Consider the following 16,042-nt stretch of genomic DNA (forward strand, 5'->3'; position numbering starts at 1 on the left):
TGGTTCCACTTCTTCTTATACTCCCCTGATCTACCTCCTCCACCCACACCCACTACATGGTTCCCCCTCTCTTGGTTCCCCGCCTTGCAACCAGGGACAGGGCTTAGCAGTGGAGCAGTGCATCTTGCCCCTCCTGCTGGTCTGGAATGGTGTAGTGTTGGATGTGGATGTTTAGGTCCCGGGTAGCACTCCCTCCTTACCTGAGAGTGGGGTACCACATCTCTGGGTGAGATGCAGTACCTCTGTGGCGACTGAACCCGCAGGGGCGCCACACTCACATGAGCAATCACTGATATGACTGTTTTACAGGACAGCTGACTATACACTGACAGGAGTGTAATCACAGGAGATCAATCAGCTGATGAGCTCCAGTGACCTCATTTAAGGCACCACCGCTGTGTTAGAATTTTCTCACACGGCGGTGGTGCAGTAAGTGAGGTCTCCAGAGTTCATCAGCTGATTGAACTCCAGTGTCCTCTCTCAAGGCAGCTCAGCGCTATACACTGCAGGAGCGATTATGCTCCTGTCAGTGTATCACCGGCTGCCGAATAGAACAGTCACATCTCTTGTTCTATAAGTGAGATAGCTGTGAGATACTCAGGATTATGGCGGCTAGGTGAGGATTATGGTGGTTTATTATTTTTTATTTTTACAGGAGGCAAGGGTATCGGTGATTAGGTGTAGGTGAGTATAGTGTGTTTTTTATATTTATTAATTTTAGCATTTTTTGTTTTTTACTTGCAGCACAGCTGCTGTCTGATGAGAGACTACTCCTCCCATCAGCCGGTGCCGGCGCTCACTTTTTACAGTGACAGCAGGCGTCAGCTGATGGGGATAGTAGTCTCATCAGCCGGTGCTTGTGACCGGCAGTAAGTTGTTTACCACGGGATACAGTTGCGGCATCAGGCTAACATCTGACAGCGTGATCCCGCAGTGCTCTGACCCGCGGTGACGATGTTATCACCGATCAGAGCCCCTGTTTCCTGTGTTGTCATGCAGATGACAGCGCGGGAAACAATGGTTGGGGCCCCATTCGGGCTCGTGTTTGGAATCGTGTGCCCGAACTTGAACCTTTTCTTGATGTTAACCTTTTTTTTTATGGTAAAGTCGATAAACCCGAACATCAAAAGGTTCGCTCATTTCTAATCACGATGTCTGACGTTTCTACACAACAAACGGGTGTGAACGTTCTAATCTTTTTCTTGAAATGAAAAGATAATATATAACTTTATAAGATGGGCAATTGACTCAGTGTTTAATATGACCAACTGTTTAACTGTCCAAAATCAGCTCATAATTACATTTTATGGTGTAATAACTTGAAGATTTATGAAGTAATCACCTACGAATTTATCTGATATACTGACTGTATTGGGATTCTTGTTATTGATTTGTAACAGAGGTACAATAACCTCTTTAATTTTTGTATATGTGTGTGTCAAACACTATTTGAGATTTTCTATTTTTTCATTAACTTAATAGAAGCTATGTTTTAGACTTCTCGCATTTGGCTTGTTGGATATGTCGGTTTAGACTAGTGTGTGGTATCTTTATTTCCATTTGGAATAGACTATTTGTTGTTAGATCGTCTTTTTATGCCTCACCTGATTGACTGTTCTGCCTAATTAATTAATCCATTCTGCTGCTAGGCGAGCTGGTTCTACTCATTTGACTACAGCAATTGGTGAAGCCAATTTAACATTTGTTGCTTCAGTAGAATCAATAGGAATTTAGAGTTCCAACAAGAAAAAATTATTATGAGTTGGAGGTTTGATTATATGTTTTATATTATGCAGGTGTGCTTAATAATTCAGAAGAACAGAAGACACCTGTATGTCAGTATATTTTTACAGGTTCTTTATTTAAAATAAGAATGAATTAAATACAGGATGTGTAATAATATGTACTGAGTATCAGATAAATAGGGGCCAATTCATTAAAGGGAACCTGTCACCAGGTTTTCAAATATAAACTACAGCCACCACCTTTACTGCCTCTTTTACAGCAGTTTAGCAAGCTGTACAATGTACAGTATATAAGTCCCACACACCCTCTGCATAGCCCAAACAATATCTGTTATGATTGACTCATATGGCGCAGGTCGATCCAATGGAAGTTGCTGGTCTTGTTTTAGCATCACCTCTCTGCTCGCACTCATCATCTTCATGCTTACTTCATGTGGATAATGCATCCTACGTCATCCACACAGTGTCCCCAATCGCGCTCCTGCGCAGGCGCACTTCACTTTGCCCTGCCGAGGACAGAGCAAAGTACTGTAATGTACATGAACCGTGAAAGGCTAAAGAGCGCCGATAACCCGGAAATAAAACAGGCATGCGTGGCTCCTCCCTAGCTCTGACCCCTTTATGTGAAGCTGCTTCAAACTAGCATGAGAACTGGAGTGAAAATGCCCAAAGTCGCCAAATCTTTGCGCAACTCCACGTTGCACAAAAAAATTTCATCTTTTCAAATTGTCTATGACAGTTTTCTGGCGGAAAACCTTTGATGAATTGGCCCCAAAATTTCTGGGGAAAAATTATTGCAGTATCAGCTGGCACCAGCTCTGTTGTCACACCCATCATTCCCTTTTACAAAACCTCTTCTCTCTTCTGACTAAATTTTCCAACAGTCTTTGTACTCTGGTGAAAAGCAGCAGTAAGCGCACAACCTGCCAATCTTCATGATGTTTTATGCCTTTCTTTTTCACTTCCTGTGCCCAGCACCAACTCTGCTGTAACAGTCGTCACTTTCTTTTCAAAATCCTCGGCTCTCTTCTGACTACATTTCCCATTAGCCCTTGTGCTCTGCTGAAAGCCAGCAGCGAGCACAACCCCCTCTAACTGTGCCTAAACTCCTTCCCCTCCTCCCCCTGCTTCAAGCACAGCCTCAGCAGAATGTCCTGTCCAAGTCACTGTTGCAGGCAAGTCACTGATGCAGTGCATAGAAGTATCACAAAGCACCAGAACACCAGCCCAGGTAATAAAGTTTAACCCCTACTCCACCTCACTTTCTAATTATGTTCTACTGTAATAGAATGAATGAGGAGAGAGAGTTGTATGAATGCATATATATAATAGAGGGAATACAGCAGGGTGTATATATATTACACAGGGTATACAGCAGGGTATGTGTACATATATATAAACCTGCTATATACATAGAGATATATGGGAAAGCTCTGGAGGAAGAAATGTGATAAGAAAGCTGTGTCTGCAACCATATGTATAAAAGCAGTGAGTGAGCTCTGCTGAATAGAGCCCCGCCCACCCACACAGCATAAAAGTCACATGATTGTGACATCATGCCGGATTCGAGAGACAGGATCTCAGGGAGATTTTGACGTGACATCACAGGAAGTCAGAGGATTCTCAGCCAGAGATCATGTGACCAGAAGAGCAGCTCAGGTTACTGAAGGATTTGGGAAAACAAGGTATTTACAAAAAAATATTATCAGTGGCATTTTGCTCCCATAAGAGGGATTTATACAGTAGTGACCAACCACTTTAATGGAAAATCCATAGGAAAGTTCAGGGTAATGTTCTGGAAGAAAGGCCAAAGTCAAATATAAACTGGTTCACTATACTCAATCGCTTGTGAATTTCTAAATTAAATTACAGTTCTGAGCTGTGAAATGAACAGGCTTTGTAGATGATCAGATGGCAGACTGAAGGCATTTCCTTGTACTTTTATTTTACTGCTACAATGCATTTACATTTACACTTATTTAACTTTTTTTTCTTAGAATGTTTCTGTGCAAAAAGGATGATTTAAAGAGGAAATCTGTTTTTTCTTAATGTCATCAGCAGCACAACGTATGGGAAATTTCTCCACCCTGCAAGCTGATAGGACAAGTAGAAATTTACATTGACACCTGAACACTATATAAGGTGACGCTAACTCCACCCTCTGTGTATTTTAAAGTTTATTAGCATTCTATTAATAATAAGGGGGAGCCTTGTGCTGCTGGCGGGACTAAGAGAAAACAGATTTACATTTTTTATCATCACATCATTACATCGCTTCAGCAGCGTAACATATGGGGATGTAGCTAGCAAAACCCTGGGGAGGGAAACACTGCACAGATCTAAAAGCTGACTGCTAAAAGCCATCATTTCTGTAGACAAATGCTCTGAGCAAAGAAAAATATATACAATAAAAGTAGCTAAGAAGCTGCATTACATATTTGCTCCACTGATACAAGGAGCGTACAGTAATACATGAGGATGAGGTTCTAAGCCTTGAGAATCTTACTGAACTTTTCAAAAGTAAACTTACAAATTGCTTTCTTTTTAAAGCAGCGGCGAATGGATATTCTGGAAGGTAGATGCACAGGGTACTGCACCCTATCAGGAGAAGGCCACTCAGAATGATCTTCAGACCAATTGTCTGGATTGAGTGCTGTTCTGAGTGTCCCAGTAGTATGGATCACAATCATTATTATATAATACATGCGATCCCACAAAGGGCAGGTTAGCCTCAGTCTTATGTATATATTTTATTTATTTTGTATTGGAGTATATTGGAGAACTGCAATGCAGAGGAAGAGGAGAGCAACCTGTTCTTGCATTCTCACATGGTATGAGCAATATGAACTTCCTGAGGATGTTGATCAGTTCCACAGATTTTAACAATTCAACTGCATGAACATGAAAAAAAAACCATACTTTACATAGTCCATACAGAAGCATGGCTATGAGAGGATAGACCCTGCTTTACTTTGCCAACTGGAGGAAAAATATAATGGAATTGACATTACATCTATTAGCAGAGGACTGTGTTTCCTGCACAAGATGCAGAATACGGTGAGGATGCCATTCTCCATCTCTGAGTGGTCTTGGAAGAATTTTGATTTTGGTAACGCTCATTAGAGTTCTTAAGCCTCTATTCAGGAAGATCTGCTGTCTGGAATATTGCATTGCTGACCCTGACTGATCACCTTTTATCATGTTAAGGCTATGCTCACATGCTGCATTTTTGCATTGTTTTGGTTTTTTGCAGCCTTTTTTTAGGCAAATTAAAAGCTGCTTTTTACAGTACCAGAAAAAGATGTGAAATTTCAGGAATCTCATCCACATGCTGGTTGTTTTTTCCTGACTGAATTTGAGAACTGCAGAGGTTTTGAAATCTGCACATTGTCAATTTTTTCAGAATTTTTGCATCTTTTTTAGCATTTTTTCACCCATACAACGAAAAGAGAAAGTGAAAAAACGCTGCAAAAAAATGCAACGACACTTTCCTATCCATTTTTAAAGCATTTTTGGTGAATAAAACTAACTTTATTAAAAATGTACTGTAGGCAAAGCACACACGTAATCCGCACCCAAAAAACACAAAAAAAAGTTGAAAAACGAGATAAAAAAAGGATAAGAAGGCAGAAAGGTAGGAAAGTTGCCTTTTTATACTTAGAGGCTGGAAGACATTACATGTTCATAGGACAAACCCAGAACTCTAATGATGGTTACATATGCTCTTCTAGCTGAGAGTTGACTTACCTGCATTTTAATAATGGACTTATTCACTATGGAACCAAATTTATCTGTTAATTCTTTAGTGGACTTATTGAACCTGGATAAAGTTCAAATTGAACAGGTTTATATGGCTCCAGAGATTACTACCCTGGTAAAATTAATGAGCTTAGCATCCAGTATACAGAATATTAAGGATGCTTTACAAAGGGATTGCAGAATAATACATCTCTGAATAATCTGATGAGTTGATGGGAGAGATATGAGATGTACTGAACTTTGAATGTATAATTTACCATAAGTAGTGGATACTTATGGAGAAATGCTAAGCCATCCTGGTTTCCAGAGGAGGCTCAGAGTCTAATGTAAATGACTCTGGGGGATACTAGTTGATGACACCATAGGAGCTTCAGAATAGCTACTTAAGGAGGCTATGGAGAATATTTATTTATTTTACAGAGCTGAATGTGGCTTGCGACCCTCTTACATAGCTGAATGTGGCTATCAAGGCCAGAAAGGTTGGGGACCTCTGCTCTAGAGTGTTCTGACTGTAAGTTGACAGCTCATTGTTCTTATTGAATGAAACAAATAACCATCATCATTCCATCTTTGGGAGGCCTGCATACCCAGCCCCTCGAACACAGAGTTTAAATGGTATGGGATGCCAATCTCACCTAACTAGGTCAAATCTGTTGTCATGTCTGATGTCACAATACAAAGACATATGAAATGAGCGGATCTTTTAAAATTCAACTTTGCCATCTGTGCCAAATTTTCCCCAAAAATGTAATTCGCAGCGAATAAATTTGCACATATCTCAAAACTGAAAAGCTTGTATTTGCTCGGATAATACACTTAGGGGAGAAAATAGAGATCACCTGGATGACCATATGATAAGACCAGGCTTCCCATAACAACTTACGCTTTACAGACAAGAGAGAAAGGATCACGCTGACCATAAGAGCTTACACTCTATAGGAGACACAGAGAGAGAGAGAGGACTCCACTAACCATAAGAGCATATACTCTATATGTGAGAGAGAGAGGACCCTGCTGACCCTAAGAGCTTACACTCTACAGAAGAAAGTGACTGACTCAGTGACTTTGGAGATAGAAAATGACACTGCCATACAAACTGTGCTCTGCTGGAAACCACTGATCTGTGATGACCCATGTACTGACCCCCTTTAATAGTATTCATTCACAGTCTGGATTGTCTACAAGTCCTTTGACTGGATTAAAGGGAATCTGTCAGCAGGTTTTTGCTATGTAATCTGAAGATAGCAGGAGATAGGGGCTGAAGCAAAGATTTCAACGATGTGTCACTTTTTTGACTGTGTGCTGATGTTTACTTACAATGAAGATTTTATCACCAGGAAACTATCACTGCCTGGACTAGGACTCATGCACCTGCTAGATTGACCATGGCCCTTCCTTTGATAAACAGCTCAGTGTCAATACACAATGTACATAGAACATTGTGGTGTGGGCGGAGTCACACATCTAAAAACTCTAATTGTGTCACCACAACTGCTGCACCCAGTAAGCTAAGTGATACATTGTTGGAATCAGGGTCTCTTTTTTTACATCATGCTGCTGGTGACAGATTCCCTTTCAGTAAACATAGGACATCCATGTAAACAGGATGTCCTATGGCCCCTATGGTGGTGTCTCCATTCATCCTCTAGGTTTTTTCAAGTGTTTTGACTGGATTATGCAGACATAAGAGCTATAGTGTTGTATGCATCCACCTTTAATCAATTTTTCTCTGCTGTCCATGTCCAGAGAGATTAGCTACAGTGCCATGGGTTGTAAACTTCTTGATTATGTTGCGCACTGTGGACAAAGGAACATCAAGATCTCTGTAGATGGACTTGTAACCTTCAGATTGTTGATATTGTTCAACAATTTTGGTTCACAATTCCTCAGATAGTTTTTGTCTCCTCTTTCGGTTCTCCATGCTTAGTGTGGCACACAGACACACAATGCAAAGATTGAGTCAACTTCTCCCTTTTATATCTGGTTTCAGGTGTGATTTCCACATTGCCCACACCTAGTAATTACCACAGGTGAGTTTGACCAAGCATCACATGCTTGAAACAAAGATATTTATCCACAATTTTGGAAAGGTGCCAACAATTTTGTCTGGTCCATTTTTGATTTTTTTTTGGGGTGAAATTATGTCCAATTTGCCTTTTTTCTCTGCTTCTGGTGTTGTTCCAATACTCACAAAGTAAATAAACATGTGCATAACAAAACATGTATAATTGCATTAATTTTCTAGGAGAAATACTTAATTTTCTTGAACAATTTCAAGGGTGCCAACACTTTCGGCCATAACTGTACACGTAATATGAATAATTTTATAGCCACAACAGGACTATTAAATTTAATAAGAACCATAAGGGCTTCTGTATAAAGGGAACCTATCATCAGGACTTTATACCCCATACTAATGGCATTTACATAAAGACTCTTTCATCCTGATTAAATCCTTAACTGTATTGTAGAAAACCGTTTTGCTTTTTTCGAGAAATCCATATTTGAAATTGTATCCTAATGAGTTGTAAGTGCAGTGGGCGGTCAGTGCACTTACAGCTTTCCTGATTCTCTTCCCTATTCCCTGCCCTCTGACTGCCTCCTGTTTCTGACATGTCAATCATGTTTCAGTGACCTGTAAGAGGAAGGAGGCAGGCAGCGGCAGAGGAAGAGGGAATAGAATTAGGAAAGCTATAAGTGCAGTGACCACCCACTGCGCTTGCAACTCATTAGTATACAATTTCATGTATGAATTTCACTGAAACAGCAAAATGGTTTTCTACATGGACGGTCAGGAATTAATCAACTTTAAAGCTAATTAAACCTTGACAGCGTGTTCTGTTTAAGTACAGTTGAGCAAAATATCAACAGCAGAATGATTGCAGCAGTAGTGGCCAAGCAAGTATAAGTGGCATTCTAATAGCAGTATAATATACATGTGAATAAAACTATAACTCATAAGAAGCTAACAACACTTTACAGGGCAGGTTCTCAAAGTCGGAGAAGCACCGACTTTGCATTGAGTTGTTCAACAGGAAACAAACATTACAAACACTGCAGCCCTGATCAAACAGAGCTGCTAATGCAGGCAATGATCTGGGTGATCCAGAAACACCTGCTAAATTTTAATTGTCTACAATAGTGAATATTAGGTCTAAAAGTCAGTAAACATCTGAAAAAAGAAAAATTGTTGGACCCCGCAACACCTGGCCTATAAAGCTCCAAAGGAGAGAAAAAAAACACAATTGGGGTGGAGTTTTGGTCATCTTCTATAGTGTTGAGGTGTCAATTAAAATTTCCACCTGAAATATCAGCTCTCAGGGATGAGAAATTTCCCATATTTTGTGCGACTATAGCGATATAAGGGAATAAAGCATTTGCCTGTCATAACTTCATTAGCAACTTTAATTAGTTTTGATTATTTTCGATTATTATTATCTGAAAGACATGATCATGAGAAACCTCTCCAAAGAAGTTTTAAATTGTTTGGTCTCAAATACTTTCATTTTTCTTCTCAAATTTACAAGGAATTTGTTTGTACAAGGCAAAATAGCCTTCATCCACATTTGCATGAGTCTTTCAATAAATAGCAACAGAATAATTGTGTCTCATTAGTTTTCAGCTCTCTATTTGGAATACATTATACCAAATAATATGTATAAAATGAATATGCATCACATCCTCTAGAAGAGCCACAGAAATTAAGTTTAAAAATGACTGTGAACCTCACATTGTCGGCATTGCTAAGGAAATCATGGATGAAGTGTTTATCTTAAGCAAACAACTCTTAATTTGTTTCTCGGTAAAACATTGTTTAGAGAACAGTACAATGCAAAGTTTTATTATCAGGGCATATAGCACTTACTGCATTAAGTTTGCATTTATTAATGCAAATGAATTTTACATCATGTTTTTCAAATTATTATCATATGTTTCGTCTCATTGAGACTTGGAACATGATTACAATTTCTTATTCTTATCTAGTAAAAAATAGGTTAAAAAGCATAAAGCGTTTCAGATACCCTCACTTTAAAGTATTAATCTGATTACCTGCAACATTTGTAAATTGAAAATATTAATTTTAAAATGAAAATTCTAAAGTTGTTAATTCAGTCTAATGTCCCAAAAATATTTAAGGAGTTGTCTCATCATATATTACCCAGAAAAGAGAGTAGCTACAGAGATCATTTCTTGCCCTGGATGACACAGCATATCCATGATTACATGGATATTCCATACATGTAAATATGCTATGTATTATTTTTTGCTGTGGTGGCATTGCAAGCACTTTCGCTGTCTGATTCCTTCATAGATTAGAGATGATTGGTGGCAGGGTCGGACTGGAGTGTGTGGGGTCCACAGGGGGAATTGACCCTAGTGGCCCACCATACAGCTATATGCAAATACCTGTTAGCCGCTATCCCTGTTATAGTGGAGCGTCGACTGTACAACACAGGCGGCTCCTGCACATCTACTGTGCGCCACCATAACTGGGATGTACAATTCCGGTAATTTGCATTAAAGGGTTCTTTGATTAAAACAAGTTATCACCGATCCATGGGTTCCACAGGATAGGTGATAATATTGATTGTTTGGGTCCGACCATTGGAAAACGCACTGATCGGAAGAATGTGGAAGTTTTATCCCTGACAGGACACTTATTCCCATTTTAAAATGCAGCGGCAGGTGGGACGTCTGACTGCAGCTCCATTCATTCTCTTGAGGGCTTCCAAAAAAAAGAGTAGTGCTTGCAGCCAATGAGGGAATTAATGGAACGGTGGTCGAGTTGCACATGCCGCTTCAGTAAAATGGGGACAAAAGCTCCATATTCTGCCGATTGAGTCCCAGCAGTCAGACCCCCACCAATCAATAACTTATCACTGATCCTGTGGAGAGGTGATTACTTGTGTTCATCGGAGAACCCCTGTAAGTGCACCTCTGCCGCTGTGTTCCAAGTATTTAATCTCTAAGGTCACAACCCCACTATCAGTATTTGGTCATTATTTTTTCTCAGGAGTGGGAGCCAAAACCAGGTGAGGAACAATCAGAGAAAAGGTATTATAGAAACAAGTGCACCAATTCTGCATTCATCACTCCTGGTTTTGGTTGTCCCTCCTGAGAAGAAATACTGACCAAATACTGACCAAATACTGATAGTGGGGCTGTGGCCTAAAGGAAATGATCTTCTCCTAGTTAATATCAGAGAGAACAAATGACCAGCATACACAACACAATCCACTATACCAACACCAATAATACCATATACAAAAAGGGACTAATACCGCCACACCATGACCAGATCACATATTACCACCACATAGTGACCGAATAATAGCACATACAAGGAATAAATACCGCCACACCATGACCAGACCTCATAACACCACCACATAGTGACAGAATAATACCACATTCAAGGAACAAATACCAGCACACCATCATCACACCACATATTACCACCACATAGTGACCAAATACTACAATACTGATCATGAATACAAACCACAATACTAACAACACTGTTATTACCACCAGTGACATTATACAACAGAGCTCTGTATATAGTATCAGCGTACAGGTAATACAGGGATCACCAGTGACATTATACACAGGAACTCTGTATATAGTGTTAGTGTACAGATAATACAAGAATCAAAAGTGACATTATACAGAGGAGCTCTGTATATAGTGCATAGGTAATACAGTGGTCACCAGTGACATACACAGGAGCTCTGTATATACTATATATTGTATAGCACAAGTGTACATGTAATAGACTGACTCACCAGTGACGTCTCTAGGTGAAGTCCTTCATCTTCGCTATTCTTCTTCATCTGGCACAGACAGCCATCACTTCTTCCAGCCAGGACTCATCTCTGCAGAAAATAACACACAGTTATCAATAACTGATCACTTCTAGAGCATATTCCACACTTTTTCCCAGACTTCTACAATATGCCAGATGAAGAAAAAATGCGACATAATGCTGCCCTGCACAGTAGAAGGACTCCCCTTTTGTCCCCCCATTTCCTAAAAAGCAAATTATATTACAAAAGTAAAAATGTCCCTAATTGGACCCTAAAGTGATAATGTTCCCACTTGCCACCATGGACTAATAATGTATGTTCCTCAATCTGGCCCCTAAACAGTAATTAAGTTCCTTGTCCAGCCTGGCCTCCCATGTGTCCAGCCTGCCCCCCATATATCCATCCTGGCCCCCAAGTGTCCAGACTGCCCCCCCATATATCTATCCAGGCCCCCAAGTGTCCATCCTTCTCCCCCCATTAAGTATCCAGCCTGCTCCCGCCATCATATGTCCTGCCTGCTCCCCCCATCAAATGTCCAGCCTGCTCCCCCCATCATATGTTCAGCCTGCTCCCCATATATCCATCCAGGGTGCCAAGTGTCCAGCCTGCTCCCCACATCATATACCCAGCCTGCTCCCCCATCATATGTCTAGCCTGCTCCCCCATCATTTGTCCAGCCTGCTCCCCATCATATGTCCAAAACCTACAAAAGACAAAAAATATATCTCATACCCTACCATCATTATATATAAATGTAAAGCAAAGTTGCATATTAAATATAGGGCACTTAGTGAACTATTTTTGATCAAAAAAAGTATACAAGCCATCCCACCAGCGACAAGGTGACCCTAAATTGGGACGGTACCTACACTGCCTATATTAAAAACCTTACTGTATATCAAAGTTGAAGTAATGCATATAAAAGGGTAGACAAATAGGACCGGGTCCCAAGTTCAGACCACCTAGGCCCCTGGTAAGCTACATATATACTAATCAGCTCAACAAAGGGGATGCCACACCCTTAATTTGCACAGAATGCAAACAAGACAAAAAACCAAGCAATGTGAACTGAGGTCTAAGATGGTACACATGCAAGAAATAGGAGCATGTTCACACTAGCAAAAAGAAGCAAAACCTACAAAAGACAAAAAATATATCTCATACCCTACCATCATTATATATAAATGTAAAGCAAAGTTGCATATTAAATATAGGGTACTTAGTGAACTATTTTTGATCAAAAAAAGTATACAAGCCGTCCCACCAGCGACAAGGTGACCCTAAATTGGGACGGTACCTACACTGTCTATATTAAAAACCTTACTCTATATCAAAGTTGAAGTAATGCATATAAAAGGGTAGACAAATAGGAGGGGGTCCCAACTTCAGACCACCTAGGCCCGTGGTAAGCTACATATATACTAATCAGCTCAACAAAGGGGATGCCACACCCTTAATTTGCACAGAATGCAAACAAGACAAAAAAACAAGCAATGTGAACTGAGGTCTAAGATGGTAAACATGCAAGAAATAGTTCACTTTGCTTGGTTTTTTGTCTTGTTTGCATTCTGTGCAAATTAAGGGTGTGGCATCCCCTTTGTTGAGCTGATTAGTATATATGTAGCTTACCACGGGCCTAGGTGGTCTGAAGTTGGGACCCGGTCCTATTTGTCTACCCTTTCATATGCATTACTTCAACTTTGATATACAGTAAGGTTTTTAATATAGACAGTGTAGGTACCGTCCCAATTTAGGGTCACCTTGTCGCTGGTGGGATGGCTTGTATACTTTTTTTGATCAAAAATAGTTCACTAAGTACCCTATATTTAATATGCAACTTTGCTTTACATTTATATATAATGATGGTAGGGTATGAGATATATTTTTTGTCTTTTGTAGGATTTGCTTCTTTTTGCTAGTGTGAACAAGCTCCTATTTCTTGCATGTGTACCATCTTAGACCTCAGTTCACATTGCTTGTTTTTTTGTCTTGTTTGCATTCTGTGCAAATTAAGGGTGTGGCATCCCCTTTGTTGAGCTGATTAGTATATATGTAGCTTACCACGGGCCTAGGTGGTCTGAACTTGGGACCCGGTCCTATTTGTCTACCTTTTTATATGCATTACTTCAACTTTGATATACAGTAAGGTTTTTAATATAGACAGTGTAGGTACCGTCCCAATTTAGGGTCACCTTGTCGCTGGTGGGACGGCTTGCATACTTTTTTTGATCAAAAATAGTTCACTAAGTACCCTATATTTAATATGCAACTTTGCATTACATTTATATATAATGATGGTAGGGTATGAGATATATTTTTTTGTCTTTTGTAGGTTTTGCTTCTTTTTGCTAGTGTGAACATGCTCCTATTTCTTGCATGTGTACCATCTTAGACCTCAGTTCACATTGCTTGTTTTTTTGTCTTGTTTGCATTCTGTGCAAATTAAGGGTGTGGCATCCCCTTTGTTGAGCTGATTAGTATATATGTAGCTTACCACGGGCCTAGGTGGTCTGAAATTGGGACCCCCTCCTATTTGTCTACCCTTTTATATGCATTACTTCAACTTTGATATACAGTAAGGTTTTTAATATAGACAGTGTAGGTACTGTCCCAATTTAGGGTCACCTTGTCGCTGGTGGGATGGCTTGTATACTTTTTTTGATCAAAAATTGTTCACTAAGTACCCTATATTTAATATGCAACTTTGCTTTACATTTATATATAATGATGGTAGGGTATGAGATATATTTTTTGTCTTTTGTAGGTTTTGCTTCTTTTTGCTTGTGTGAACATGCTCCTATTTTTTGCATGTGTACCATCTTAGACCTCAGTTCACATTGCTTGGTTTTTTTTCATCATATGTCCAGCCTGCTCCCCTCATCATATGTCCAGCCTGCTCCCCATCATATGTCCAGCCTGCTCCCCCATCATATGTCCAGCCTGCCCCCCCATCATATGTACAGCCTGCCCCCCCATATGTCCACCCTGCCCCACATATATTCATCCTGGCCCCCAAGTGTCCAGCCTGTCCCACTCATATATTCATGCAGGCCCCCAATTGTCCAGCTGGCTCCCCCATCATATATCCAGCCTTCCCCCCATCATATGTCCAGCCTGCTCCCCCCATCATATGTCCAGCCTGTCCCCCATCATATGTCCAGCCTGCTCCCCACCATCATATGTCCAGCCTGCTTCCCTATCATATGTCCAACCTGCTCCCCATCATATGTCCAGCCTGCTCCCCCTTCACGTGTCCAGCCTGCTCCCCCTTCACGCGTCCAGCCTGCTCCCTCTTCACATGTCCAGCCTGTTCCCCCATATCCATCCTGGTCCCCATGTGTCCAGCCTTCCCCCCATATAATCCATCCAGGCCCCCATGTGTCCAGCCTGCCCCCCCATATAATCCATACAGGCCCCCATGTGTCCAGCCTGCCCCCCCAAATATCCAATCAGACCCCCATGTGTCCAGCCTGCCCCCCCAAATATCCATCCAGGCCCCCATGTGTCCAGCCAGGCCCCCATGTGTCCAGCTTTCCCCCCCATATGTCTATACAGGCCCCCCATACATCCATACAGGCCCCCCATACGTCAATACAGGCCCCCCATGTGTCCATCCAGCCCCACATCCCATTCTACATCCACACACAGAAAAAAAAGATTCCCCTTACCTTCCTGTGCTCCAGGCACCGTGCGGTGTCCTCCTCTGTTTATATCCGGCATGCTTGTAGAGGAGGCCGGCGGCTGATGCGCGTGCACCGGTCGCAGCAGTAGCATGACAATGATGTCATACTCCAGTGACTTCAGACGCACAGCTTCAGCTTCTTCACCGTGACGTGTGCCGCGGCAGTTCAGGTAATGAACGCCGCGTGCGCCTCCCTGCACATACTCTGCCTGCACTTCTAAAGGGCCCCTGCCCCTAAAAACCGCAGGCTTTTTTTTTTTTTTTAAATTCCTCTTCTTCTTCTTCTTGTCTGCAGGAAGGGCCCACCGGGGAAATCCCCGGTACCCCGCCAGGCCAGACCGACCCTGATTGGTGCGATTCCTAGCAGTGGAAGTCCCTGTGGTCTGCTTATCATCTTGAGAACTTTCTTACTGAAGACAACTTTTTTAACTCAAAGTAAAATATAAAATAAAAACAAGGTACCAAAATCCAAACTCACAAATAAGAATTAGTGACAAACTGTACAGAAAAAAATTCCCCCATTTTGCTTCCACAGTATGCAAATTTAGGATATAAGCTTATACAGTACAATAGATTTATGGGATTTTTCAATAGGGAAAGCAAAATAAGATTCTTTGGTGTTTCTTATCTCTAGGGAAAAAGCTATCAATGAAGATTTTGTATCCAACTTTTCAGATCTATTTTTACTCAAAAAGCAGTATGCTAGAGAAAGCCTTCCATGCCACAATGCAGTAATTTGGGAATTCAATGTTCTCCATGGATCATGAGAGGACAAGAACCCCATAAGTCAGAACCACCAATCAGGTCCACTTTCTACTCCAATTAGGTTAGGTTCTACAAAACAGTAACTTACATGTTGACACTATACTGTTATCTGATGACTTCTTCCGCCCTAGAGACAGTGTGAGAACAAGAACACAGGTCAGCTATATAGGTGTCTGCACTTACAATACATGTTTTTCTACTTTCTTTTTCTATTTGATAATAGTTATGCTTGACAATTTATAGAACACCAAATTTTTAGCATATTGTTATTGTATTGTGGTACC

At 40.8% G+C, this 16,042-nt stretch overlaps 1 pseudogene; it reads left to right on the forward strand.

The window, feature by feature from the left end:
- The window catches only part of LOC141162416 (syncytin-2-like), a 53,813-nt pseudogene extending 38,053 nt beyond the window's left edge, over window positions 1–15,760 (forward strand).
- Window positions 15,761–16,042: the final 282 nt, after the last annotated feature.

Source organism: Phyllobates terribilis, unplaced genomic scaffold, assembly GCF_046119375.1.
Source record: "Phyllobates terribilis strain yellow unplaced genomic scaffold, ASM4611937v1 Scaffold_1__5_contigs__length_1240528914, whole genome shotgun sequence".
In the NCBI taxonomy this organism is placed as follows: domain Eukaryota; kingdom Metazoa; phylum Chordata; class Amphibia; order Anura; family Dendrobatidae; genus Phyllobates; species Phyllobates terribilis.